This window comes from Nanorana parkeri, unplaced genomic scaffold (assembly GCF_000935625.1).
Source record: "Nanorana parkeri isolate BGI_ZX_2015 unplaced genomic scaffold, ASM93562v1 scaffold1024, whole genome shotgun sequence".
NCBI classification, from domain to species: domain Eukaryota; kingdom Metazoa; phylum Chordata; class Amphibia; order Anura; family Dicroglossidae; genus Nanorana; species Nanorana parkeri.
The window spans coordinates 48,280-75,373 of NW_017307292.1; the positions used below are offsets into that span (position 1 = coordinate 48,280).

General features: G+C 43.7%; 1 protein-coding gene across 1 annotated transcript in view; it reads right to left on the minus strand.

Moving 5' to 3' along the window:
- Positions 1–25,796, minus strand: part of KLF3 (Kruppel like factor 3) — a 59,603-nt gene extending 33,807 nt beyond the window's left edge. The window contains exon 1 of the mRNA XM_018567237.1: positions 25,690–25,796. The gene's annotated coding sequence lies outside the window, so the exon portion shown is untranslated. The remainder of the gene's footprint in view (positions 1–25,689) is intronic.
- Positions 25,797–27,094: the final 1,298 nt, after the last annotated feature.

Below are 27,094 nucleotides of genomic sequence, written 5' to 3' on the forward strand. Positions count from 1 at the left end.
TTAGCGTGGATGGAGGAATCTGTTTTATAAAAACACTGTTATAGGACAGTGTATGGCCAGCTTAACTCATATTAACCAACCAACAAGAAACTTCACTGTTCTAACGGCATACCTTCCAACTTTCTGAGATAAGAAAGAGGGACACATTATAGCTTATAGCTCAAAGTATGTAGGCAAAGGACTGACCACCACCACACCTCCAGAAATACTTACAATGAGGATTCATTCACCAAGACATTATTGGTTTTACCCAAAATTAAAAATGGAATAGTTAAAAGGTTACCATAAAAGATTTACACTTTAAACAATACATGTTTATGGAGATCTATACATCAGACTAAAAAGAGGGACAACTGAATAAGAAAGAGGGACAGGGGGATTTGGTTTCAAAAGAGGGACAGTTGGGAGCTATGCTAATGGATCTATTCTAATGAAAGTTTTTGTTTTGGCCTCCTACATGTAGTGCATCATCAACACTCTTTGTAGCGCCTTATAAAAGGGCATCCATCATATCCCTTCAAATATGAGATGGGATAAGCTATGTATTCCAAGCTCAGACTGTTGAGACAAATACTTGTTCTAGCAAATTAAAGCATTTGTCCAGCCTCACCAAGTGATGGGTCTGCTCCGGACCTAGCATTCAGCCTGAGGACTGAAAGGTCTCTACTTCCAGTTGAGGTTATTAGCCTTGTCTCAGCCAGGTGAGCAGGTTCTGACAACATCAAAAAAGTGTCTCCCTAGCAGCCCAGTGGAATAGATATGAACATATTGTATTATAGAGCTTTGTAGGTATACAATGAAAGCAGAAAGTCGGTTTATCCGTGCAGTGAAAAGTGGATGAGAAAAGTACAGCAACTCATGATAAGTTATCTACAACAAACATTCTCTGATATACCTATAGCAAACTGTAATCTGATTGGCTGCTATGGGGTTCTGCGCTGTGCACATTATGCCTATTAAATTGGTAATAAAGCAGCAATTATATCTGCCACAGCTTTAGCTAACCCAACACCGGGTCCCATATCCGTATCATTATAAGTGTTGCTGGTACTTGTGTAATAAATGATGTGAGCGATCACAGAACCTGTTTCACATATAGGTTAGGAGGTCAAAGTCATTTCAGTACTACTTTGTGGTTCAGAAAAAAAATCCCTATTCATCTATGTAATTTCTCTACTAAATAATCTGAGGGGAATTTACCAACACTGGAGCAGCCAGAATTTGGAGCAGCTAACAACCAATCAGCTTCTATCCTTAATTTTCAAAGCTTACATGAACAAGCTGAATAGAGAATCTGATTGGTTACTATGCAGAACAGCTCCATATTCTGTCTGCTCCAGTTTTAGTCAATTCCTCCCACTGTATGTATAAAATACTGCCTTTGTACTGTGTCCTCTGTGCAATACAGACTTGTGCCCATGTTGTCCTATAGCTTTACTGTGAACAGACAAAACTCCTGCCATACACCAAGAATAGCTTTCATCTGATAAAACAAAGGCTGACTTACCGATTACAATAATTTCCATGTCTCCATGACTGAACACACGCATTTCTGATTGCTATCAGTTTTCCAGTGAAATGTACATTTTAACTGTCCCTACTATCCCTGTCTGTACCTCGATATGGACATTCAGTAACATGGACGGGAAGAAGAATGAATTGACTACATGGTATTCCATTGAGACCCTCTCCTGCAGTGGCTGATGGTACCTGTAGTTCCTCCATTCACAGTTCATGTGTGGGCGGATCCACGCACAGCTGTGCCGAATAAGAAAAACAACAACAGACTGCGGGGAGAAGAGCCCCAGGTTTCAGGTAAGTGGGGGACGGGAGGGGGTTTGCGATGTGACCAGGTTCCATGTTACATCATGAATATGGGTATACCATGAAACATGGTCAGAAAAGTAAATTTAGCCTTTAAACAGAGTTCAAAGAAAAGAAGAAGGGCCTTGATTATTATACAATGTATCAAAGGTAAAACTCTTGGGTATCAAAGTTACTTTCTGTTTACAGTTAACATTTTGGGCATGCTCTGTTGTGTGAAGTTACCCTTTTGGTGGTGTGCACGGTCAGGGCGTCAGGCTGACCACAAATATGGGAACTGAACAATGCCAAACTGGTTAACGCAAGTAAGTCTTTCAGGTTTGCTCCTGAATGGTGTCAGGGAAAAGGCAGGGCTGGTAAGAGAAAATAGCCCTGGTTCCCTCCCTGAGACAATACCTGCCCTTATCACAGCAGACTGCTGTCTGGTTTCCTGTCTCAAGCTTCTGCATTACCGTTTTGGACAAGTGAAACAGGGTAGGCTCATTAGGGGAACAAAGTCGATATCAGATACCACTGCAGAAACTATGCAGACAAGGTCCCTCCTCCAAAGCAAACTATACTGACTTTGAAGAAACAAGAGGCTCTCTTGTCTGCGGGGATAGTACTGCTCCTGAGCACATTGGAGTATGTGTCCTGCAAGAAATGAAGGGTCAGGGGAAATAGGACAGAAAAAGAAGTGAATGGATTAAAAAAGAAAGAAAACTCTGTATAGAGTTGTTTAGGCTTTGTGTTCACATGCATTTGTATTATAAAGGGCCCCTTCACACCTACGTGCTGTGGCCACACACATTGCACGTGCCTTGCAGTGCCACTTATTTTGAATGCGTTGGGGCTGAGAAAATGTACAGGTTATTTGTCTGTACTGTTCTGTTGGCAGCCCAGTCAAATGAATAGGCTGCCTTAACATAGGACACAGCGACGTGTGAACACAGCCAGAACAGATTGGCGTTAATGGGCCTAAGTCCCCTGTTCACACATCTGCCATTGCAGGTACTCTGCAGTGTGCGTTGCCAGGGTGGTAGGTCATTTTTTTTTTAGCTAAACTGCTCTTTTTAGTAATAGCTTACCATGTAATGTGGTGCAATGCAATGCACATGTGATGTTAGGTGTGTTGGGGTGCCATTGAGAAATAATGGCACTGCAGCGCGCCTACGATTGCAACATGCGATCTCATGCGACAAGGGATCTCATGAGACAGGTTGCATGCACTCCTACATCACAGATATGTGAATGATGGCTTATTGACGCAATGCACATTGTTTTGTAAACCTTTCAAATCTGCAGCTTTAATTAAAATAACATCTGGTAATCCTGCCAGGGAGGTCATTGTTCAGACACTTACAGTTTTAGGATGACAACACCATCATTTCCCATCACTTTCTCTGTCACCTAAAGGTGTTATCTTCTATTAAAAAGTCCCCTGTTATAATAGCGATCTTGACACTGTCATAAAGTCACCAGCCGCAGGATTTCTATGGAGGACACAGCAGATCATTGAAATACTCACCTCTGCTTGTATGTGCTGCTCCCTCGCCCATTGAATGAGCGAGGTGTCACTGCTGACTGCAGTGTTTTGCTGAACGATGCCCCCTCATCCAGCAGGTGCTGAAGTAACACATAAAGGGCTTATTTACTTCTTTTCAGTGTGTTAACATGTGTTGCATTAAGCCAACCCATGCAAAATCAATAGGCTATCAACACACCCTAACATGATAAAAATCCCACATGACACTTTGCATTGTGTTAGTTTGTTGGATGCCATTCAAAATGTATGGCACCGCAACACATTTTATGTGAATTACCGCATAAAAAAAGTGTGATTCTGGTCTAAAGCAGGTACGCGTTTTGAGGATTATGTTGGTGGTGAGTTTTTGGAGGTCAGGTATATATCATGGGCCTAGGTTTCAGGGTCCTCCCCAGGCACAAGGGAAATGTCATGAAGACAAGCACAGCTTCACTTAAAAGCAAAAGTCAGTCTCTTCTCTCTGTATGCATTGCAAGGGTCAGATGTCAATTTTGTCTATTGTATACCTTTATGAATAATAATAACAATAACAGCAACAAAAGTGTATTGACAGGATAAAAATACACAGCCTTTCTAGAGAAAATGCTGACTTGCTGTTTAACAGCTTTGCTGTCACGGCAGTTTTTTTGTGCTGCTAATCTCATTGTTCTCAATTTTCATTGCAGCCAGTTTCAATTCTAAACCAATCCCGAATAATGACCAATGAGAAGAAATCTTGTCTCAGGGATCATCATTTTTAATTTGAATGTGCACAGCTGTGTTCATATAAGTTTCTGCGATCAACATACAATTCTAAAAAAAAATGATGTCATTATGAAGGAAGATTCGAACGTCTCATCACATAAACAACATGGCTTATTCATACATCGCAGTGCAGGACAATTGGGGGTCCCCGGTTCGAATCCCAGCCAGGACGCTATCTACAAGGAGTTTGCATATTCTCCCTTTGCTTGCGTGAGTTTCCTCCGGGTACTCGGGTTTCCTCCCACACTCCAAAGACATGCTGGAAGGTTATTTTTCTCCTGCCTAAAATTGGCCCTCATATGTATCCATGTGAGATAGGGACCTTAGATTATAAGCCCCTTGAGGGCAGGGACTGATGTGAATGTGCACATTGCCCAAGGTGGATCACTTTCAGGAGGGGATCAGGAAGTGATATTGCCACCTCCTGAATTTTTTTTGTGTGCGATCCTAAGGGGGATTTTTGCATTGCAATACCATTCTGCAACTTGCCACGTAGTTGAGGCATGGTATTACAATGCCAAATTTCACGTGTAATCACGAGCAAATGCAGCATGGTCCCACTGATTTCAATGGCGCAGTTGGGAAACAGCACCGTCTGCCAAAAGTACCAAGTTAAATTTGCTGCGCTGAGAAGCATTGTGGCTGTGGCAATATGTACAGTCTTGAGTGACCACCATGTTATTTTGTAGGTAGGTGGTCAGGGGGCCTTAAAAACCATGATCAACTGCCTGTTTTTACTGCCCCTTTGCCACCCATGCAAACTCAACCTATCAGTTTAATGTTCCAAAGCAAAGAACCTTTATCATTAGAGCTGCAGCTAACGATTATTTTCAAAATCGATTAGTTAGCCGATTATTAAGTTCGAATATAATTTCTTCCTCACATCTGACAGTCCCTAGGCACACTCTGTTCGGCTAGACCAGGGGAGGCAACCTCGGCACTCCAGCTGTGGTGAAACTACAACTCCCACCATGCGTCTGCCTCTGGGAGCTATGTCTGTCAGAGTCAATACCTCTTGCGACTTGTACAACAGCTGGAGTGCCGAGGTTGCTTATCCATGATCTAGATGCTTCATAGCCTTTAAATTTAATAGGCAAGCCTCGTTTGTTCAAGCTGTATTGCCTACTGGATACAAATTAGCTCACCAACCAAGCTATGTTTTCTGGCAGGGGTGCCTGGATTACAAGCCCGGCTAAAAAGAACTTTTGGCAGAGAAAGCAGCTCAGCTCTAAACAGAACTGCAATAAATAAAAGGAGAAAAGACCAAATTACTAAACTGGTCAAACATTTGAAGTACACTGTGTGCAATAGAAAATCAGTTATTTCACCGATACCATACTAGTATCAGTATCGGTGCTGATACCGAGTATTTGGGCGACTACTCGTACTCGCCCAAATGCTCTGATACTTATTCCCGGAAACCGGAACTTCCAGTCAGAGGGAGATTTCCTCTGACTGGCAGTGCCGCAAGGGAACATGGAGCTGGCTTCCCTGCCAATCAGGAAGCCGGGGCGCGGGTAATATGCAGGCCAAACAGCCAGCTCGAAGCTGATTGGCTGGGAAGCCGGCTTCCCGGCCAATCAGCATGGAGTGGCCAAACAGCATGGAGCCAGCTTCCCGGGCTATCAAGAAGCCAGGCAGCAGGTAATGACATACTGCCCAACTTCCTGACTGTCCAAGAAGCTGGTATAAATATCGGTACTCGTACTCAATACCGAAAAACCGGTATCAGTGCATCCATAAATAAAATGTAGGAAAGGTGGTGGTGCTGGTTGAAGGGGGGGGGGGGTTAATGATATCTGTAGTTATGCAAATGCTGCACTATAAAAAAATTCAGACTTTTACCAGCCAATCACACAAGGGGGACAGTATTCCAGTGCACACACATGATGTGTACAAGTTATACGTGTTCCGGTAAAAGAAAGAAGTCTTGCATGTGTTGAAATGCCTGTGGGGTCACAGCAGTGAATGGGAACACATTTCCGTGAGATTTTTTTTCTTCCTTTGTGCTGTTTTGTTAAGAAGAGAAAAAAAAATCCCCATGTTAATCTTCCCAGATGTTCAGAGACAGTCAGGCTGCAGAGAGATTTCTTACTCACTTCCAATGTTAGTCAACATGACCTGAAGCCTCTGTGTCCCTGGTTAATGTTTAACGCCCCCCCTCCCATCAAACGTATTGCGCAATCCTCCAGTTGGTAAAAAGTGTTAAAGAGCTAAACTACACGTGATGAGTTAATCTGACCTAATGTTAGAATAAATCCATTAAACCGAAGGAAAAGAATATCAGATTGTGTTATTTTAGCAATATCTATTCAGGGATAAGATAGTGAGCTGTAAATGTAAATTACACTATGCAGCTGCAATCTCTCTGAACTCAGTGTGTCTGTGACAGTTGTGCAATCGCTGCACAGTTTAGTCATACACGATTAATCAGGTATAGGAATATGTATGTTTATATGTTTGATAACATGACACATTTATGGGAATGCCCCCCAAGGTCATGTACAAAAACTGGCTGGATGAACACTGCACAACAAATACAACAGTGACCAAAAAGAGTGATGTGTGAGGAGGAAAGATGGACAGAGATTCGGTTCCAAAAGAGGGACAGGGATTTAGATCCAGAAGAGATGAAGAGGTCTGGTTCCAGAAAAGGGAAAGACATTTGGTTCCAGAAGAAGGACATAGATCCAGATTCAGAAGAGGGACAGAGATTCAGTTCCAGAAAGAGGGACAGAAGTTCATTTCTAGAAGAAGTATAGAGATTCAGATTCAAAAGAGGGACAGAGATTCAATTCCAGAAAAGGGACAGAGATTGGGTTCCAATAGAAGGACAAAGATCCGGATTCAGAAGAGGGACAGAGATTCAGTTCCAGAAGGACAAAGATTTAGACCCAAAAGAGGGACAGAGATTTGGTTGTAGAAGAAGGAGAGAGATCCAAAGAGAGATCCAAGAACCAAGAAGGAGAGAGATCCAAAACCAGAAAAGGGACAGAGATTTTGTTCCAGAACAAGGACAGAGATCTGGATCCAGAAGAGGGACAGGGATGCGGTTTCACAAGATGGACAGAAATTCAATTCCAGAAGAGGTAGAAGAGGTTCAGTTCCAGGAAAAGGGACAGAAATGTGGTTCAGAGATTCGGTTCCAGAAGAGGGACTGTCCTTCCAAAAGACAGAAAGTTGGGAGCTGTGGCTCACAGCCTGCAGATAAAGTTTGTGTATACAGTGTTTCTCCATTCAGCCGGAATGCCTTTCTTCCTGTCAGTTCACATTGTATTTTCCCAATTCTGCTATTTTTTTTTTCCCTAAAGCCTTAATTCCACATGTTGTGCAAACAAAGCACATGGTGTGAAGTAAGCTTACTTGCAGCCCTGCGTATGGACGAGGGATTTCAGGAGATTTCCTGTCAGCCTGATAAATCTCCGCCATTGTACTGGCCTTAGGTGTGATTATTTCACCAATGGAAACGTTATGTCTCCAGCCTAGCATACACAGCGTCTAACAATTTTTAAATTCTATTAAAGTACAGCTGTCGGGTCTTGAAACGTTCTAAGGCTAGATTCACACTTGAGTTTCAGCATCTTCCGTCAACGTTGGTTTATTGTTCACACGTTTATGATGATAATGTTTTGTTTTGGCCGGTGCAAGGCAGGGTTTTAGGAGGAGGAAGCGGTTGTTAGGCGTTAGGTTGTTAACATGTTACATGCGATTTTCAGGTGCTCCCATTAAAGTCTGTAAGGCCAAAAAACCCACAATCCTGCCCCAAAAATCTCCTGTGACAGCACGTTGCTCACATATGAATAAAATGGAAATCTTATTGTTGAGCATTGTCGTGCATCTAGAAATACGTAGCAAATCGCTCTGGTGTGAAAGTAGCAATAAACTGAAGTCTTCAAATATATTTTTGAGTGCCTTGAGCGCCTGAATCCCGCAAATCTCTGCACCTTCCTCCAGTGTCAAGGTCTCATTCCGCTCTACCCCCAACCCACCTAATGGTCCCATTTGGGATGCAGCTATTTACCCACAGGGATTTTCCTGTATGGGGTCCATGGGTGACCCATAAATGAAGTCCACTTTTAAGTTGTCCACAGACATGAGATTACAGTGACAATCGTCACCTGCCAGAGATGGGATGGGGTGTTGGTTTGGGTTGTTATTAATTGGGCAGGTCAGAAAACGTGCCCCAATCACTATTGTCCTCCAGAAGGAACTGACCTAGCCCTACACACGCACACACAATTTCTGCACAACACAAATTATTTTCTTACTGTATTGGAACAATCCCATAAGGAGACCAGAAACCTATACCACAGAGGTCCAACGAGTAGGGAAATTTCAGCGGTACCGTACACAGCTCACGGTGCTGCTATAAGATGATGGTGTCACTATGAGCCTTAATAATGGATCACTCAACATGCATAAAACAGCAAATTTGCATGTTGGGTAAAATAGTGATCTTTTGAGGGTCTACTGACTTCTAAACATCTGATTCTTTTGAGTATAGACAACAAATATAATATTAGCCTGAAATTACTGACAGTGACCAGCTTGTGCTAAGTCTGTAGCAAGTGTTAAAACACTTGTTTATGAAGTGCATATTTGAGGCCCAAAAATAGAGCATCATACTGCAAAAGTCAGCTTTCTTGAATCTATATTCTTCCTCTTTTCCCAGAGTACTTCCTCATGGCTGCTCCACATCATGGCACAGAACTCCAAGGGAGGTGAAGGGGCAGCTCTCTAGGAGCCTCACCCTGGTTAGGAAAACAAATGTGGAGCCTTAACAGCAGGGAGTATGAGACATTTCCTGAGGAATCCGGGCAGGATTTTTCCCTTCCTGCTCAGTTACACAGTTACCTTTTCCTCTTTCCTGTCCCACAATGCTGCAGGGTCACATCTTGGAAGAGACAAAGCCTTTTAACGCTTTCACCCCTGGGGCAAAAGTCAAGCTAGGACTTTAAAACTGGTTTTGAAACAAAAGCTAGGAGTGACACACATTATAAAAGATTGTTAAACCTTTGGAAACAAGAAAACTAATTTGAGACATCCCTGTTTAGAGAGAGAACTTGCACAATGCTTGTACAAAATGCAAAGTGTGGTCCTGTTTTGGTGTAAGCCGGGGGTACTGAATTCAAACTCAAGGGGATTCAGTCAGAAGAAATGTCTTGCAGCAGAGAACCAAATCTCATGTTTGTGCTTTGACTTCTGTCAATAGGTGTCCCCATCAGAGTGCCCCCTTATATTAGGTGTTCCCATCAGAGTGCCCCCTTACATTAGGTGTCCCCATCAGAGTGCCCCCTTACATTAGGTGTCCCCATCAGAGTGAACCCTTACATTAGAAACTAATGAGAGGGGAACTCTGATGGGGACAACTAATGTAAGTGGGCAATGTGATGAGGACAGCTAATGAGAGTGCCCCCTTACATCGGTTGTCCCAATCAGAGTGCCCCCGTACCTTTCCTTAGCAGACAAGGGGTGAGAGCAATGATACAGTCTGCAGATCTGGACAGAAGTCACTATTCTGTCCTTCTGTGATGCTGGGGGTGGGGGCACGCTCGTGATGTCATTGATTGCTAGGACACTGGTGGTGCTAGGTACTAATAACCTCAGGAGGTGGGGGGGACCTGCACTGAGTTATGGCTGGCTCGCAGTGGATTTCCCCCTCCCCCCCACCACCAACCTGCATTGCACAGAGAAGCACAGAGACTCAGTGATTATGTCAGTGGATCTAAAAAAAACATTATTGGAACGGGAACCAAGCAAGGAGTCTACCTTTACCCTTATGCACCCTCCCTAATTGTTTACAGCTACTAAGTTTAGTGTTTAAGTAAGTGTGGATTTTATTGTAAATATAAACATTATCATGTTATTAAAGGGGCACCAATATATTTTGCTGCTTTCTACATATCATTCGTAGCTGAATACTGAATCTTTCTACTCTTGCCATACAATCCCACACAGTCCACTGATATTATAATGAACGACATACTCCCTGTAATAATATGATCACATGATAATGTCACCTACGGCAGGTGCTATATTCTTCCATATTTTCATCTCCATGTTTATCTGGAATGATGGGATATATCATACATGTGACACAAATGCTCGGATACAACGTTTTCACAGACCCATGTATTGTTTAATATTCCAGATGATTTGATATGGAGCCAGAATCAATGTTTTCTTGTCAGCTCTCCGGTATAAAATACACCGGTCGGCTTGAAGTTTATTTAGTGCAGCAGGTGATAATCCTGGTATTGATTTAAGTAAGATGACTTGGCACGCCGGAGGATGACGGGAGAATATTAATCAATCAGGGGTGGGGAAAGGCAGCTACAAGCCGTACTTCCTGGGATCTGACTGTCACTTCACTAGGCTCTCAGTGGGGGAAATATAAATCCGTAAGGTTAGTCTTAGATATCAATAATTAAAGGTGAACTCTAGACAAACAGCAAAGTACAGAGTTAACTTGATTCTCGGTTGAGTAATTATGTTCAGCCAGTCTTGGGATCTAGACACCCCAGCCATATTGCCTAGCCAGGTCCTGGACCTCTCAGCAGAATACACTGGAGTTAAATTGCCTGCATTACCTGTAAAGAAAGGCAGTAAATACCTTCCCTGACCCGTGCTGTAGACCTCTGTTCTGTTCACTAGAACTGGCCCCCCAAAGTCCCATTACAGGAGTCCTCCAAGGCTCTCTCTGGTACCTCACGTCACCTCTTCTGGGTTGAATGATGCCATTATGATCCAACCAACTTCCTATGAGCCCAGGCTGTCAATGTCACATTCCCTGAGAGTCAGGTTATAGAAGCTGTAGTCCTTACGGTAGCAGATCTTCAGATAATAGGTCGGTGCTCAAAGTGATAGTGTCGGATGGCACCGCGCCAACACCAGATCAAGTAATGCAATGTCACCAACACTCCAGACATATAATTGCGTCTCACAAATTTATTGTGAAGAACAGCATCACTGATGCTTCGGGGCCTAGCAGGGTAATCTGTATTGCCATGTGAAGCTCAGAAACGAGATATATAATTCTGTGACAGGCCATGACATGTCTGGAGTGTTGGTGACTTTTCATCCCTTGATCTGGTTTTGGCGCAGCACTATCCAACACTATCAGTTTGAGCACCCACCTATTATTTGAAGGTCTAGTACCGGCAGGAGTAAAGTTTCATATATGGACTGACTCTCAAGGAATGTGACTTTGACAACCTGGGATTCACAGGGGGTTGGATGATGATGAGTGTCATTCAACCGAGAAGAGGTGACGTGACGCACCAGAGAGAGCTGTGGAGGACTCCTGTAATGGAGAGGAGGTCTACAGCACAGGTCAGGAAAGGTATCTGCTGTCTTGCTTTATAGGTAATGCTGGTTGATGTGAAGTCAGAGAGAAGACTTTGCATCCCCACATTCCTCAATAGAGCACCATTACGCCAGCCTGGGCTTCCAATATTGATGGAGAATGGCGCCCTTGTGTCATGACACGTTCACTGTTCTGTATATCGGTAAAGACCACCCACAGATGGCACCAGAGAAGAATATCAAAGACCCGCAATGCTGTCGTGCCGTCTGGTACAATTTTAGGTATGTAAGCTGCACTTTTTAAATGTATGAGGCAACACTGTTCTTGAAGTTTTGCCTCAGGTATAAAGGAGGCATTCCAGAGTTCAATGACCTTCATAAATACACCTTGATATTTACATGCTAATGAAACGCGTCATCTCTGACTCCTAATAACCTTTTTATTCAGGACGTGTACCTTTTCCTACATGGAATCATATTCTCCTGCCTATACTAACACAGGGATCCTGAATTCCATACAGATTACTGTGCATAGTATGCATGTATCAAGCAGGCCTCTAGACCGCTGGTAGAGTCTCCTGTTTGTACATCGGTTTCCACTGGCTGCTCAGGTTTCCTCTCACAATCCAAAAGTGAACGTTTTGGCTGTATTGGCGGTGGTGTGAGTGTGACTGTAAGCCTGTGGTATGGAGAGCGCAGTTCTCTGGGACGTTTTGCAAACTATGCCAGAGTATGAACTGAATATCAGACTTCGGACATTAGGGCCTGCTTTACTGAAGGGAATGAGGTAAAAGGGGTTCATTTTATACATCCAGAGGGGAATTTATTTAACCAATCAGCTTCTGTCTATCATTTTCAATGCTTAAGTGAACAAACTGAAGAGTGAAGCTGATTGGTTACTGCTACAAATACTGTCTACTCCAGTTTTGGTACAAGTCTTGTGCACAAGTTCCTGTTTTTCTCATTCCTGGCACGTGACTGGTGGCTTAAAGTGAACACAGGTTTACTTCACTGTACTGCACGCTTTAGTACAGCAAGCACCACAATATGCAATGACGTATTTGTGCGACAATTTTGTCTTCATATCGAATGCAGAGGTGGCCAATGTGTGTGCCGACACGTCACTTCCTCTCGCATTACATATCCCAGCAAGCCCCCAGAGATGTACTGACCCACAGTGTCAGCTCTTTCTAAAGGTCAGAGGATATGCTGACATAAACAATTTAGGTCCTGCAGGGAGAGGGTGACAATGATGAGGTCATTTGCTGAAAACTGGCAGGATCAACAAGTCAAAATCTACTAATGATTTACATGAATCTCTGCTGAGCAATGAGCAATGGATGCAATGATTTACATGAATCTCTGCTGAGCAATGAGCATAGATGGAATGATATACATGAATCTCTGCTGAGCAATGAGCATAGATGGAATGATATACATGAATCTCTGCTGAGCAATGAGCATAGATGGAATGATATACATGAATCTCTGCTGAGCAATGAGCATAGATGGAATGATATACATGAATCTCTGCTGAGCAATGAGCATAGATGGAATGATATACATGAATCTCTGCTGAGCAATGAGCATAGATGGAATGATATACATGAATCTCTGCTGAGCAATGAGCATAGATGGAATGATATACATGAATCTCTGCTGAGCAATGAGCATAGATGGAATGATATACATGAATCTCTGCTGAGCAATGAGCATAGATGGAATGATATACATGAATCTCTGCTGAGCAATGAGCATAGATGGAATGATATACATGAATCTCTGCTGAGCAATGAGCATAGATGGAATGATATACATGAATCTCTGCTGAGCAATGAGCATAGATGGAATGATATACATGAATCTCTGCTGAGCAATGAGCATAGATGGAATGATATACATGAATCTCTGCTGAGCAATGAGCATAGATGGAATGATATACATGAATCTCTGCTGAGCAATGAGCATAGATGGAATGATATACATGAATCTCTGCTGAGCAATGAGCATAGATGGAATGATATACATGAATCTCTGCTGAGCAATGAGCATAGATGGAATGATATACATGAATCTCTGCTGAGCAATGAGCATAGATGGAATGATATACATGAATCTCTGCTGAGCAATGAGCATAGATGGAATGATATACATGAATCTCTGCTGAGCAATGAGCATAGATGGAATGATATACATGAATCTCTGCTGAGCAATGAGCATAGATGGAATGATATACATGAATCTCTGCTGAGCAATGAGCATAGATGGAATGATATACATGAATCTCTGCTGAGCAATGAGCATGAATGCAATGATTTACATGAATCTATGCTGAGCAATGAGCATAGATGGAATGATATACATGAATCTCTGCTGAGCAATGAGCATGAATGCAATGATTTACATGAATCTATGCTGAGCAATGAGCATGAATGCAATGATTTACATGAATCTCTGCTGAGCAATGAGCATGAATGCAATGATTTACATGAATCTCTGCTTAGCAATGAGCATGAATGCAATGATTTACATGAATCTATGCTGAGCAATGAGCATAGATGGAATGATATACATGAATCTCTGCTGAGCAATGAGCATGAATGCAATGATTTACATGAATCTCTGCTTAGCAATGAGCATAGATGCAATGATTTACATGAATCTATGCTGAGCAATGAGCATGGATGCAATGATTTACATGAATCTAAGCCAGCGTGCCAAGGTTGCCTACCCCCTGAACCTCAACATTATGAAAAATCAGCTAGAGGAGACAGATCATAACAAACATCTATCTACTGAACAACATGGATTCTATCCGTTTTCCTTATTTCCGGGGCTAATCCCAGGTTTAGGTATTTTTGCTGGAAAACAATCCCCCAGCTGAGAAATCGCTCTCTGCAGACAGTGATTCAAGAAATGTCATCAGCGTCAAAGAGTGTTACCAACCAAGTCCAGCCAAATCTTGGCCGGTCAGGGTTTTCTCTGCAGTCTGTGATCCCATTTGGGAAACTTTTCCTCACTTCCTGTCAAAACAGGAAGTGATTGGAAATCTCTGAAGTGGAGAGACAAATGCTGCAACACAATGCGACAAATATATGAAGAGAGCAGGGGCGTAACTACAAATCAAAGGGCCCCATAGCAAAATTTTGTATGCCCACCTGATATCGCAAACAGCTCACCTGAGAGTGACCCTGCAGAGCCCACCATAGACTCTCTGCAGGGCCTCAGGTGGGGTGGTCACACCCCTGCACAGGTGGTCAATGATCTAACAGCGACACGTTCCTCCACACCCCTGCCAGTGACAGCCAGCAGCCTGAGATGCCAGAGCGACCCCCCACGGCATCAGGGCGATTTCCTGGCCGGGCCCCCCTGTGCCCTGGGCCCCATAGAGGCCGCTTGGGTCGCTATGGCGATTGTTACGCCACTGGAAGAAAGGTTATAAACTCTGTAGAGTTAAAGAAGAACTCCGGGCAAAGAAAAAAAACGTACCCTTGCAGTGGGGCTGACCCCGCACTGCAAGGGCTAAGGGCTTGTTTTGTCTGAGGGACACTACTAAGGCTGTTTTTACTTACCTGATCCTCAATTTTTCCAACTCCTCCGGGCTCTGGCTGTCTAATGACTGTTGGCATCATCACGTCTAATGCAATCCATTCACCTGCATGAGACGTGAGGACGCTGAGGGACATTCCAACATCAGGAATGGAGGGGGAGAGAGGCGAGCACTGGCTGCCGCGGGAGCTGGGATCAGGTAAGTAAAACAGCTTACAAAGACAAAACAAGCACTTAACCCTTGCAGTGCGGGGGTAGCCCCACTGCAAGGGAGAAATTGTTTCTTTGTCCGCAGTTCTTCTTTAACATTACTGTTTGTGTCTCACAGTCCCAGTCAGGCCCATTCCTTTTTTGTCCAGGAAGTGAAGTAAATTGTCTCCCCAACAAGGTCACAGATAGCAACGAAATCTTAAAGTATATGCTGTCCCCAAATGTATCCAAAACTAAAGAGAAACATTTTAGCTGGAGTAAAGCTCAATTATAATCTTAAAAGGTATAGAGAGGCACACATGTCTTAGAATTGTATCAAAAGGCCATGATACCATATGATGAGGAGACAAGGCGGATATCAACGTTGTACAATGACAAATCAAATCTTGTTGCCCATAGTAACCAGTTACCATTTCTGAAGTTGTGGTTTGACAATGAAATCTGGGTTCTGATTGGTTGTTTAACTTTTTATAACTCAGCCCTGTAGTATATCGATGACTGGAATTTGTTCTCGCATTTGAGCTAGCGTGTTTTTGATGTTATTGTTCTTTCCCTGTTTACTTTTATTATAACTGGAAAGATTCTAGTATCAATTGACCTAATTTATTAGGGTTAGTTGACACCAGAAACTGCATCACAACTGCGTGCGTCCGCGCAGTTGCATTGCGATCCGTTTTGACACGTTTGTGATGCGTTTTTAATGCGTTTTTTCCCCCTGCATGTGCCTGAATGATGCCACAATCAATTCTTGTTTTTTCTGTATGCGTTCAGTTTCAGTGCGTTTTGATGTGCTTGCATGCGTTTGCACTGCGCTTTGCGCAGTTAGATGCAGTTAAAATAGGACAAGCAGTACTTTTTCTGACTGCATCTAAACGGACTGCAATGGTGTGAATACAGCACAAGAAGCCCATAGGAAAGCATTGTGATGTATTTTGACTGCAGCAGTCAAAAGAAACGGACTGCATCACACCTGCCTATGGTGTAAACTGGTCCTTATAGTATTGGTTGCATATTCTACTCTTTGGTTCCTGTAGATGCATCTTTCCCACAATCACTCTCAGTATGGCCTGGCGTTTACAAAGTTCTACAACACTTCTTAAAGTGTACTTTTGAAAAAGGAACCCTGCAAGGCATCCAAACGCCGGTAGGCTTTTTTTGTTTTTTCAAACTCTATTTATTTTAAAAACATTAAAAAAAAAAAAAAAGTACAGGTGCATTAGAGAGTGTTTTTTTGTTTTTTCAAACTCTATTTATTTTAAAAACATTAAAAAAAAAAAAAAAGTACAGGTGCATTAGAGTATAATCCAAAAACAATGACAGATTCCCGTGGCAGGCATTAAAGTGATACTAAACTCAAGGGTTCAATCTTAACTATTAACAATACTGTACTGTATTTGTGTATCACTCAGCTGTAGATCCTCAAATCATCTCTGAATTGGTGCTGACACTGTCCTTCCTTCTCGAGGGTGGCTACTTTTGTTCACCATGGTCCCTGTGTATGTTGTAAAGTAGTCACCACTCCAAGCTCACACCCGTGATGGACCATAATCTCAGTGTCAGCACCAATTCAGAGATGATTCGAGGATCTACAGCCGAGTAATACACATATAAGATACATTTTTGCTAATAGTTCAGGTACTTGAATGCATTTTTAAGATTTAACTCCTGAGTTTAGTGTCACTTTAACTTGGAGTTCAGTGTAATGCAATCACAGTGTGAGGTCACCAGTACAGAAAAGCCCCTTTCACAAGCGCGGTCTGATCAGGTCCTAAGGCCCCAATCACACGAGCGGTCTGATCAGGTCCTGAGGCCCCTTTCACATGGGCGGTCTTATCAGGTCCTAAGGCCCCTTTCACATGGGCGGTCTTATCAGGTCCTTAGGCCCCTTTCACACGGGCGGTCTGATCAGGTCTGCTTGTGTGACATGGGCGGTCTTATCAGGTCCTTGGGCCCCTTTCACACGGGCAGTCTAATCAGGTCCTTAGGCCCCTTTCACACGGGCGGTCTTATCAGATCCTAAGGCCCCTTTCACATGGGCGGTCTGATCAGGTCCTTAGGCCCCTTTCACACAGGCGGTCTGATCAGGTCCTAAGGCCCCTTTCACACGGGCAGTCTGATCAGGTCCTAAAGCCCCTTTTACACAAGCAGTCTGATCAGGTCCTAAGGCCCCTTTCACATTGGCGGTCTGATCAGGTCCTTAGGCCCCTTTCACACGGGCAGTCTAATCAGGTCCTAAAGCCCCTTTCACATGGGCGGTCTGATCAGGTTCTTAGGCCCCTTTCACACGGGCGGTCTGATTAGGTCCTAAGGCCCCTTTCACTTGGGCGGTCTGATCAGATCCTAAGGCCCATTTCACACAGGCGGTCTGATCAGGTCCTTAGGCCCCTTTCACACGGGCAGTCTAATCAGGTCCTTAGGCCCCTTTCACAAAAGCGGTCTAATCAGGTCCTTAGGCCCCATTAACACGAGCTAAAAAGTGGAACAGACACCCAAAAAACCTCCATAAAACAGAATAGAATGGACCCACATGTCTAGATAATCGCTTCAGCGCTTCTGTACACCTCCCAAGGCCTGGAAGGGTGGGGTATGGGAAGAAAAGCGAAAAGGACAAAAAAGAAAGAGAGAGAGAGAAATACAAGGGAAGAAAAAGGTGGTGGTGTGGAGAGTAACCCTCCATCTTATCATCTATCCCCTCTGGGAGACCCCCGCAGTAAGTAGACCCAGCACCTGCCAAACACCAAAAAGATGCAACCAAGCACCATAACCCCCATCATAGACTGAGTTCCAGCTCAATCCTAAGAGACACAGTTATAAAGAAGGAAGGGGGGGAGAGGGGGGGGGGGGACTATCTAAACCAGGGGTAGCCAAACTTCGGGCCTCCAGCTGATGTGGAATTACAAATCCCATAAGACATTGCAAGACTCTGACAAGCACAGACATGACTTCTATGATGGCATTTGTACTTTCACCAGAGCCGGAGAGTCGAAGTTTGGCTACACCGATCTAAGCTAACTCCGGTTTATAGGATAGAAGTATATGTTGGGTCTGACTTGAAAGGTATCCAGCTATACCAGGGGTAGCCAAACTGCGGCCCTCCAGCTGTAATGAAACTACAAGTCCCATTAGGCATTGCAAGACTCTGACAGCCACAGGCATGGCCTACCGAGGCAGATGCATGATAGTATTTGTAGTTTCCCCACAGCTGGAGGGCCGCAGTTTGGCTACCCCTGAGCTACACCATACTTTTTGAAAACCCTCAGTTCTACCTTGTTTTTGTCTATATGCTTTTGACTTGTGTGACACTATCTTTACAATATATCTGTGATATGCATTTATTTGAAGTGCTGGCGGTTTCGTATACTCCCAACAGACAGCAATAACACACCACGCCGGGGTTCTAACCCCTCACCGCTATCCAAAATACAAAGAAAGTTTTGACTTTAGACACACCTTAACATGTACTAATTGTAAATATGTCACTGGATGTTTTAAAATGGTATATTGATTGTTATCGCTGTAATATATCATATGTACTGAGCCACAAGGCTAACTGTAGTGTGACGGGCCGGCACGTCACACATCTTCTTGTCAGGGACAAAGGGTTAAGCGTGGGTGAGCAGAGGTGTTAGCTCCCTGGGTGGGGTATGGGAGTTGCTGGGGCAGTGACAGGGGTTTGGTCAGGACCCGTGATCTGAAACAGCCTGAAACAGGAAAGAGCACACATATGCCACTTGGAATGTATGACGCAAACTCCAGCCTTGAAACAAAGAAAAGGAAACAAGTCTTCTGGCTGAGCAGCAGAGAAAGCACACACACAGACTTTAGTTAGCCTTTGCTGACCGATATTCATGAGCAGCTGCAAGTTATTATATACGGCGGTGGCGGGTGGAGGTGTTTGCTCTATGGGTGTGAATAATAACAACAGCTTTATAAGCAGGATCAGCCCTGTTTACAAATACATGAAAGGTGAATGTCCCCGCTGCTGCACGGAGCGTGTGACTAAAGGTCTACATCACACCAGGAACTCGTTCTTTCTTCATTCACACTAATTATTGCCTGACATTCCCATTACCAGAAATGTGCTAATTGTAAAGCCAAGCAATAAAAGTGACAATTATAAATGCTGAACAACCAAATGGACCGCAACATTCCACATTTCAAATCTCACTCAACCAATGACTAAACTTTCCACTAACAACCAAAATCACAATTCAGAAGAATATTTGAGTGAATAAACAAGATGATAGTAAACGCTAGGCCAAGGTGATAGATACACTTCCTCCATGTTTTACATATTCCTCCTAACCATCTTGTCTAGAATTGTATTATAACCGTACTGTCTTCCTTTAGGGCCCATTCACACCAATTGCGGTGCGTTCCGGAGCGACAGCTGCTGGAACGCACCGTATTCACTCACAAAACTTCCTCCTTCGTTCTTGGGCCTGAGGGGGTGTGGCGGTGCATTGAAATCAATGGCACCGCAGCTATATCACCCGCAATGGGAAATGGACGCGTGGCAAACATTCCAAAGCGTTCCGGCCCACTTCAGGCGCAAAAAATAGAGCATGCAGCATTTGCAGTGGACCGGAATGCAGGCAATGTTTTGCCGCGCATCATCTCACCCCAGAACGCAGAACGAAGGGGGAAGTTTTGTGAGCGGTTGCGGTGCGTTCCAGCAGCTGCCGCTCTGGAACGCACCGCAATTGGTGTGAATGGGCCCTTAGGGCTTGTAAACACCAAGTGCGGAGCAGATGCAGAGCAGAACAGTTAGAGAACACATCAAAAATGCATCCAATGGTATTTTGGGCTCTAGTTCACACCAGAGTGTTCAGTTCCAGAGCATGTGGAAAAACTGCAGCATGCCCTATATTGTTCTGCTCTGGAATGCACCAAACTGAATGCAAACACATCGAAAATGCATGCAAACGCCCTGGAACGCACTGGACTACACCTGAAAGTTTTTTTTAAATGGACCGAAACGCGGCAAAAACGCTTCAAAACGCACTGCATATGCAGAAGCTCATGCAGATCTGGTCTGGATTTGGTGTGAACAAGCCCTCAGGCCTGGTTCACATTGAGTGTTTTGTAGCGCTTTTTCTACCCCAAAAAATGCTAAAAAAATATGCCCCCCCCCAAAAAAAAATCCCATTCATTTCTATGGCGCTGTTCACGTCTGAGCGTTTGTCACAATAAGCAAAACGCCTGTCGCTGGAAAAAGTACATGAGCTTTTTTTGGCATATTACAGCTCGTTTTGGCCCCATAGACTCAATAGTGATTTATGCGCATAAAAGGCACGTAAAAACGCTGTCGCTTCGGTGTGAACCCAGCCTTATATAGTAAAGCGCTGCGCTAACTGTTGGCGCTATATAAATCCAGCATAATAATAATATTTAGAGGATTGAGGCAGCGGTATACCCGAGCAGCGTTGGCTGGCTTTAGTAACCAATCAGGATGGAGTAGAAATGTTGTAGAATCGTCCAAATTGGTATTTTCATAAATCCACATTTTTTTTTCTTCTTTTTATTGCCATACATGCTATAAAAATGGACACGCATACCTTTGTGTGTGTGTGTAAAAGCATATACATGACAACATTCCACACGGCACAGGCAACCTAGGTTGGTGATATTTTAGTCAGATGAAACTCCCATTCGGACCCCGGGCCTTCAAGGATGGCGATGCCTAAAAAGCCAGAGCAGCACCACAGCTACATTCTAAAGGTGCCCACACACCTTGCGATAATCGTACGATAATCGCGGGAAATCCCGCGAGAGTGTGCGATTATCGCAAGGTGTGTGGAAGGTATGCAAATGTATTTACTGTACGGTGCACGACTTTGATCTTAGGGACATGTTCGAAAACCCACCGAGAATCGTACGATTGTCGGCGGGTGTGTGGCTTGTCCGTAAGATAAGCAAGCAAGCGCACACTGCCCTTTCAGCATTGCGGTCATCGGAAGCCCACCCCTCAGCAGAGTGGGCTTGCGATTATCGCAAGTACGATCTGCTTGTCCAAGATGGGCAGATCGTACGTTTTTTTAAATTACCTCACAACCAACGCAAGACAAAAGTCTTGCGCTGGTTGTAAGGACTGTGGCCAGCATAACACTGTGATACAAGCAGGATGAAATCACCTCTAGAACAGGACTAAAGAACGTTCATTTAACCCCTTCAAGTCAGAGCTAGAGGATGTTCCTTATCATCACCAAGGGTGGAACATCCCTTGAAGAAGCAGATGTGCTTACTTAGAAGCACAGGGCCAAGAGCACTGGTGTGTAGTAACCCATAGCAGCCAACTGGAGATCAGTTTTCAATACCTCAGACAGTCTTTGCTGCCAGGGAATCGGTCTGTGTGAAAGGAAAATGAGAGAGTACTTCTGTTCTCTGGGCTTTACAAATGTATGTGGCCACAATCAGACACAGCTCACCATGAATCATTGTTGTCTTACAGTACCGGGCTTGTGCTGTGCGCTCTTTGTACCAGTCGCGCTTACAATGTACTATGGCCACCACCACTGCCCCGCTCCTGACAGAGTGAAGGGCAAGCTGAGGACAAAGTCTGCTTTTTTTAGTCCCGACAACAACACTCAGACAACTCCAAAACGGTAAAGTGATCATCAGTACCAAGGCAATGATTAATGAAATCAGTGCAAAGAGCAAGGACTATGTGCAAAGCCAAGTAACCTGGAGCTACCCAGTTCACTATACATGAGTTCTGAGCACTGGCCACGATTCATTCTGATTGGTCCAGGGGTTCTCCCCATTGTTCTGTGGCTTAGAAAGGTACACGACACAACCACACATTCCGTTTTCCATAATAAACATAAAACTCTTCTTCCTCAAATCCATACAGCCTTATTACACCATGGCAAGCAGCTGTGATCAATCTGAAGGTCACCACACACATTACAATCTGATTGAACATTATATTTTAGACCTACCAACAACTATGTAGTGCAAGAGCCTGTCCAATTGGATACAAGGTGATTGGTTAGATTAGGGAGGACTTCATATTACATAGATTTGGTAAATCTAAAATGGATTGTACAGCCAGATTGAAACACGAATGGTGATCCTGATATGGATCCGACTTCAGCAGAGAGAATTCTGATTGGTTGATAGAACTCTCAATATTCACCATCCACATTGCAATCTGACCATACAATCTCTGTACAATCAACGTTAGATCTACCCAAACTATGTCATTTGGGGACCTATCCAATCAATATGTATCCATTCATGCAAACTCGTGAACTATATACTTATTGGTAGTTCTGAAGAAGATTGTACAATCAGATTGTATTGTGTGTTGCGAGTTTAAGAATAAGAGCTCCTTATTAATAAAAGTTAATGCTAAGAGGAAACATGCAGTAACCCAGAGCAACCAATCACAAACCCCATCACTGTATGCTATCAGCCAGAAAATGAACTGATCGCCATGGGCTGCTGCACACCATCGCTTCCACTATGGAAGAATCCTGCAAGTGTTGCTCCTCATACACACAGCATATAAATAGCTAATCTCCCCGTCCATTGAATGAAATGTCTTACCCAGCTGTGTACACACGGCATACGGTAATCTCCAGTTATCAGGATGTACATGGTAATATATGTATACAGGATTAGTGCTTGCTGATAATATTCCAAGGTAGCTTTTTAACTATTTTTTCCATACTCAATCCTGCAAGTCAAAGCTCTGTGCCGAATGTCAAGTCACCATTTATACATTACACGCCGCTGAAGGGACAGCTCACTAGATGGGAACAAAAGTAACCCAAAGCTGAGAGTGTCCATCATATAAAGATCTCCCATAGAGTAACACAAAGTAATGTTCTGACCTGAGAGTGTCCATCATATAAAGATCTACCATAGAGTAACACAAAGTAATGTTCTGACCTGAGAGTGTCCATCATATAAAGATCTCCCATAGAGTAACCCAAAGTAATGTTCTGAGCTGAGAGTGTACATCATATAAAGATCTACCATAGAGTAACCCAAAGTAATGTTCTGAGCCGAGAGTGTCCATCATATAAAGATCTACCATAGAGTAACACAAAGTAATGTTCTGAGCTGAGAGTGTCCATCATATAAAGATCTACCATAGAGTAACCCAAAGTAATGTTCTGAGCTGAGAGCGTGCATCACATAAAGATCTACCATAGAGTAACCCAAAGAAATGTTCTGAGCTGAGAGTGTCCATCATATAAAGATCTTCCATAAAGTAACCCAAAGTAATGTTCTGACCTGAGAGTGTCCATCATGTAAAGATCTCCCATAGAGTAACCCAAAGTAATGTTCTGAGCTTAGAGTGTCCATCATATAAAGATCTACCATAGAGTAACCCAAAGTAATGTTCTGAGCTGAGAGTGTCCATCATATAAAGATCTACCATAGAGTAACCCAAAGTAATGTTCTGAGCTGAGAGTGTCCATCATTAAAATATCTTCAAAAAAGTAACCCAAAGTAATGTTCTGAGCTGAGGGTGTCCATCAAATAAAGATCTACCATAGAGTAACCCAAAGTAATGTTCTGAGCTGAGAACGTCCATCATATAAAGATCTTCCATAAAGTAACTCAAAAGTAATATTCTGAGTTGTCAGTGTCCATCAAATAAAGGTCTTCCTTAGAGTGACCCAAAGTAATGTTCTGAGCGGAGAGTGTCCATCATATACGGATCTTCAATAGAATGACCCAAAGTAATAATCTGAGCTGACAGTGTTCATCAAATAAAGATCTTCAATAGAGTAACCCAAAGTGATAATCTGAGCTGAGAGTTTCCATCTCATAAAGATCTTACATAGAGCATCCCAAAGTAGTATTCTGAGCTGAGAGAGTGTCCATCATATAAAGATCTTCCAATGAGTAACATAAAGTAATAATCTGAGCTGAGAGTATCCATCATATAAAGATCTTACATAGAGTAACCCAAAGTAATATTCTGAGCTGAGATTATCCATCATATAAAGATCTTCCATAGAGTAACCCAAAGTAATGTTCTGACCCGAGAGTGTCCATCATATAAAGATTCTACATTGAGTAACTCTAAGTAATAATCTGAGCTGAGGGTATCTATTATATACAGATCTTCCATAGAGTAACCCAAAGTAATGTTCTGAGCTGAGAGCGTCCATCACATAAAGATCTTCCACAGAGTACACCAAAGTACTGTTCTGAGCTGAGAGTGTCCATCATGTAAAGATCTACCATAGAGTAACCCAAAGTAATGTTCTGAGCTGAGAGTGTCCATCATATAAAGATCTACCATAGAGTAACCCAAAGTAATGTTCTGAGCTGAGAGTTTCCATCATATAAAGATCTTCAATAGAGTAACCCAAATTAATATTCTGAGCTGAGAGTATCCATCATATAAAGATCTTCAATAGAGTAACCCAAAGTAATATTCTGAGCTGAGAGTTTCCATCTTATAAAGCTCTTACATAGAGTAACATAAAGTAATAATCTAAGCTGAGAGTATTCATCATATAAAGATCATACATAGAGTAACATAAAGTAATAATCTGAGCTGAGAGTATTCATCATATAAAGATCTTACATAGAGTAACCCAAAGTAATGTTCTGAGCTGAGAGTGTCAATCATATAAAGATCCTGCATAGAGTAACCCAAAGTAATGTTCTGAGCTGAGAGTGTCTGTCATATAAACATTTACCATAGAGTAACCCAAAGTAATATTCTGAGCTGGCTATCAATTTTAAAAGGGCCATCTATAGAGTAACCCAAGATAGTATTCTAAACTGAGACTGTCAATCATAAGAGGATCTTCAACAGAGTAACTCATGGTAATATACTGAGCTGAGATTATCCATAAAGGAGCTTCCAAGGAGTAACTCTTTTCAGTATTCTGTATTCTGAGCCATCATAAAAGGAGCTTCCATGGAGCAACTAAAGTACAGCAATATTCTGAGCTGAGAGTATCAATGATAAAAGGATCTTCCATAGAGGAATCCTCCAGATAGTATTCTGAGCGGAGAGTATGATAAGAGGAAGATCTGCTGCCAGTGATCACACACAGTCCCTGTGGCAGGACAGAGAGGTGGGGGAGACATGTACATGGAAATGTCGGCTCATCACTGACCAGCGGACATGAAATGATACATTTTCTATGTAATAATAATAACAACACATAGCGGGTGACAAGGGCTGCCTGTGCCATGCCCCATCAATCAGCGTTTTGTCCAGCAGCCCCGATCTCCCCGGTGGAAAATCCAGAGCAATGTGTGGCCGGAGCCCAATCAGCTGACAGCGAGCCTAGTGTGTCCTGGGAATGGTGCCCACCACAGCCAGGTGATCGGTGCCAACACAAACTCCCGGGCAAGTCAGTGTCTCCTTCATCCCGCAGCAATCCATGAGAAGGGGCTCAGTCGCAGCCCATTACCCCAGGCAGAGAGGATGGGAGGTGATGATGTGCCCCCCACAAGTTACCCCACTCCTGGAGCATACACATTCCTCAACAAGTATTAAAGTGCTGACTTACTGTGACAGGAGGGCGGGCAGAGCGGTGCCAGGCAATGACAGTGATCCCGGAGTACACAGTTGTGGCTCACATGAGCAGTAGCGCCGGTGTGTGTGTACGAGCACAGGGACAAGGCTCATAGGGACGGCCAGGATGGGAGGTCTGATCGGAGGCACTCGGCTACAGCCGGCAGGGTGGGGTAGGGCAGGCCCAGCCCATTGGGTGGAGGGTGGATCTGGGTGGAGGTTTGGACCAGTCAACATTGACACTTTCATAAATATCTATTTACAGAGCAGGCAGCCTCTCCCCGGCCCCCTCCCTTACTGGTCGCTCCCGACCCTTCCCGAAACTAGCACACATGGTACACTGTGCGCGCAGGGGGACTACAAATCCCAGCAATGCCTCCCTCATCTGGTCACTGTGCGTGCAGGGGGACTACAAATCCCAGCAATGCCTCCCTCATCTGGTCACTGTGCGTGCAGCGCTGTCACAGATATACGTGTGGCTGAAAGATACAACCGATTTATATTGCTACACAGATCACCCAATTCACTGGGAGATACTAATGTCGTGACCCTCGGTACAGAACGTGGCCAGAGAGGAGGGAGTCACTGATCAATGTGTACATAGACGTGTGTATATGTATATAATGTATATGTGTGTGATGGTGATATCAGTGTATATGTGTGGGTGGTGGTGATATCAGTGTATATGTGTGTAGGTGGTGGTATCAGTGTGTAGGTGGTGGTGGGGGGCATCAGTGTATATGTGTGGGTGGTGGTGGTATCAGTGTATATGTGTGTAGGTGGTGGTATCAGTGTGTAGGTGGTGGTGGGGGGCATCAGTGTATATGTGTGGGTGGTGGTGGTATCAGTGTATATGTGGGTGATGGTGATATCAGTTTACATGTGTGTGGGTGGTGGTGGTATCAGTGTATATGTGTGTAGGTGGTGGTATCAGTGTATATGTGTGTGGGTGGTGGTGGTGGTATCAGTGTATATGTGTGTAGGTGGTGGTATCAGTGTATATGTGTGTGGGTGGTGGTATCAGTGTATACAGTGTGTAGGTGGTGGTGGTATCAGTGTATATGTGTGTGTGTGTGGTGGTGGTATCAGTGTATATGTGTGTGTGTGTGGTGGTGGTATCAGTGTATATGTGTGTGTGTGGTGGTATCAGTGTATATGTGTGTGGGTGGTGATATCAGTGTATATGTGTGTGGGTGGTGGTATCAGTGTATATGTGTGTGGGTGGTGGTATATGTGTGTAGGTGGTGGTGGTATCAGTGTACAGTATATGTGTGTAGGTGGTGGTGTCAGTGTATATGTGTGTAGGTGGTGGTGTCAGTGTATATGTGTGTAGGAAGTGGTATCAGTGTATATGTGTGTCGGTGGTGGTGGGGGGCATCAGTGTATGTGTGGGTGGTGGTGGTATCAGTGTATTTGTGGGTGATGGTGGTATCAGTGTA